This window comes from Pollicipes pollicipes, unplaced genomic scaffold (genome assembly GCF_011947565.3).
Source record: "Pollicipes pollicipes isolate AB1234 unplaced genomic scaffold, Ppol_2.1 Scaffold_4295;HRSCAF=5057_pilon_pilon_pilon, whole genome shotgun sequence".
Taxonomy (NCBI): Eukaryota; Metazoa; Arthropoda; class Thecostraca; order Pollicipedomorpha; family Pollicipedidae; genus Pollicipes; species Pollicipes pollicipes.
The window spans coordinates 35313477-35317248 of record NW_023596461.1 but is presented as its reverse complement, the minus strand read 5'-3'; positions in this window follow the sequence as shown (position 1 = coordinate 35317248).

The following is a 3772-nucleotide window of genomic DNA, read 5'->3' as shown; positions in this document are numbered from 1 at the left end:
CGTAGCGTTTGCCAGCTTTTATGGCAGATTATTAAAATCAAAGCATGATGTGCTGTGCTGCTGCTGTTGCTGCTTTGCTGTTGTTTATTTGGACAATACTTTATCGGCGACTCATCGTTGCGTGCACTGCTGTAGTCCTGACACTGATATCATGTGATATGTACTGTTGTCACCTGTCCTTATTGCTTGTAACTGGAAATGGGGTGTCGTGCCAAAATTAATAAATCTGTAACATTGTCCTTATTGTTTGTAGCTGGAAGTGTGGTGTCATGCGAAAACTAATAAATTTGTAACCTTGCCATGCATTGATTAACAAAGCATTGCTGTTGCTATGGTGAAAATGGTAACATTGAGATACCCAGAATGTTTTTTTTTTTTGCTTAGGATTGTTCATGCAATTAATAGTCAACCCTGATATAACCATTGTGATGTAGAGACATTCTTGCCGTAGACAGTCCTTTGGCATCGTTAAATATTTTTTTACCGGTTATTGATAACTTATAAGCTGCTATGTGATAGACTTGACAAAGACTATTCCAACACAACTTTATATTAGTTCATCACTCAGCATCCTTGCCTTGTCGCTTGCATGTCGCCACCTCCACCAACTATAGAAGCTTGTTTTCAATGGGTGCCTCTAATGTCGGCGCAACCCGTTAGTTTGGCATTGCTATAAGTTTGTGGAAGACAAAGTGTCACCTCCACACGCCAGCATTCGTGCTGACACAAACTCAGGCAAAACCTAACCATCTCTCTCTCTCTCTCACTCTCCCTCTCTCTTTCTCTCACTCTCTCTTTATCTCTCACTCGCTCTCGCTCTCGCTCTCGCTCTTACTCTTGCTCTTGCTCGTGCTCTTCCTCTTGTGCCTGTTCTCGCTCTCGCTCTCGCTCTCGCTCTCGCTCTCGCTCTTGCTCTTGCTCTCGCTCTTGCTCTTTCGTAAGCTGTCTCGCTCGCGTTGTCCTGTCTGATTACAATTCGTTGTGATTCAAGACTTCAAAGTTTAATAATGATTCAAGACACAAATTACCAATAACTGGCTCAAATTTGTTCCTGACTGAATTTTGTTGGGTATGGCTCTGATCCTGATGCATGAAACAGGGATATACTCATGAGTTGAAACACCTTGGCTCGAATTTCGTATCCGGGAATTTGATCAGAACTAAGAAGTTGCGTTGGAACGTAATGAAGTACCAGTACTAGTACTTGCCTTTGTACACCCCTGCAATAAAAGTGCTAGTATTTCTCTCAGTTTGCTAGCATTCCTTTGTCGTGTTGAAACACAAACATAAAGGTAGAGGCTTGCATCAATATTAATAGGCATCAATATATCAGGTATCAATATATCATATTTTATTGGAAGTCAACAGGCTGAAGGATACCAAACCCATGCTCTCTCTCAAAAGAACAAACCTCGCACGCACACTCCCAATCACATCAATACCAATACAAGGCACTGGCACACACCACAAGTGATCACACGCATTTCGAGCCCCCGATTCACACTCGTTTGTCAAATATGTGTGATCTCACATTCGCACAGCTCGCAGGACTATCAAATTGCAGGTTTTGTCACTATTTCCGCACAAATCTTCAGTCACAACACCGGGCTTCACCGTGACCTCACATCGAAACAACATCTCAACGGGTGTTCATGATAATCCGGCTCAAGAGCTTCTCCTTGTGCAACACAACTTGTTGTTGAAGATCTATATTTGTGGTACCATATGTGTTAAATACTTAGATAAATATATATATATATATATATATATATATATATATATATATATATATAGAACAACTGTACTGCTTCCCTAATTTCATAATGTCTTGCTAACCCATAAAACCGTGCAAGGTTATGTGCTCCTGTACACAAGGCGCCAAACGAGCTGTCTGTTGGAGATAAGTTAGCAGAATAAGAGAACGATCACCAGCAGGAGAAAAAAGACAGATCTGCCGTCGCGTCTTCTTTTTTATAGCTTCGGGAGAGTGCCCATTTTTTGGGTCGCCGTACTTTTTTGCAGACAGTGGCGTTTTTTATAGCATTGATCTATGGCTTAGCACTATGGAAAAATGACCAGTTCGTGACGATTGTCGCACAACCGAAAAATCATCTTCCGCGGTCCGTACCACATGTGTTGCATCATCGTCTTTGCGAATGTATCAGCGGCTATGCTGTTTTGACCATAAACTTAAAACAGCCTCTAATATCATGGCGATCTCACGACGTTTCTATGGCGTCATTTATCAGAAGGTGATTTTCAATTTGGCTGTAAATAACCCTTTTTGTACTTTGCAGGCGTGTAACTCAGGAAGCAGAGCGTTTTGTGTCTTAAAAGGGCATATCCGTAAACTGCATCAAAATGTCCTCACGATGGCTAGCTCAGTTCAAAACGCCATCAAAATGTGGAACATTCCGAAATTTCTAAGGCCACCTGTTTTTGGACAACGTGCCGGTGGGCGGAAAAACTACTGCCATTCGCAACACAAGCTTGAAATCACTCGTCAGGTATTTTTGTTATCGCGTTTCACATCTAGGCACATATTCTCGTAAACGTCACTGTTGAGCCTAGCATACACCTATTACTTATCAGCTGTAAGTCAAAGGTGAGAAGCACATGTCAACAGGATTTCCGTGGGCATTTCCATTCGGTCCATCATTCCACTTTTGGAGTCACGAATATGTCCGTTTTCTTGTACACCAATGTGTTACTTTTATCATAACAACACTTGACACAAGACTCTCCAAAAACAACGTGGTCTCACCTTATAAATTGGTTCTCACACACTAGAAAACACTAGGTGTTTAGTACATGGTCTTGTAGGCCGGCGCAGGGGCATGCGAGCGACCAGGCTTGTAGGCTGGGGCCGGGGCATAGGAACCAGCAGGCTTGTAGGCCGGGACCGGGTGGTAGCTAGGCTTGTGCTCCTCATAGCGGGGCTCCCCAGTGTAGGTCATCTCGGCGATGTAGCCTCCGTGACCGTCGTGGTCAGTGACGTACGTGACATGCTGAGCACGGCCGTCTGGCAGGTTGACCGAGCAGTAGCCGTTGATATTCTTGGTGTCGCTGTTCTCGTTCTGGGAGAACACGGCACCGGAGTCTATCTGTAGTAATAGTCATTAGTTTGTACGTCGCTTCAAAAGTCTCCATTCAGAATGTTTAAAATGCGAGTATATTTAGAGGGCACTGGAATCCCTCACCACGGATTATTACTCCATACCTTCCACTGTTTCATGAGCATGATTTTTGAATCTAATGAAACTAATCATTTAATGCTTTCATTGTTTTGAAATAGTAATCGAGAGGATCCATTGATGAAAATAAGTTAATGTGCCTGCGCCATATTTATGGCTTAGTTTATATGAAGACAGCATCATTATATTCGTTGTCACCGCAATGAAAGGTTCTTTGGCAAAAACATTTTTCCCTTTTGTCTTTTCGTCATTTACCGGGCTGCCAAAGATCACATTTTCTTCTCTGCGCAGACTTTCTAGTTCAGTTTTGTCAGGTCTCGATGAGTGGTGTTCCATTGATTGCTTCAATTTCTTTGCAATGTCGGGATTTTGGCCTTCGATATTTGTCCTTTTGAATTGATTGTCGTTTATTTTCGATTATGGACATTAAGCAGTATAATACTCCTACTCATAATATGATGAGTGGATTGGGGCACAAGCGGAACACTTAAATCTGAACACCTCTCCTAACAATAGCAAGATGTGGTCATCACCGCCATGGAACCCGCGACACACTACCCACCCACCCGATCCGTAAG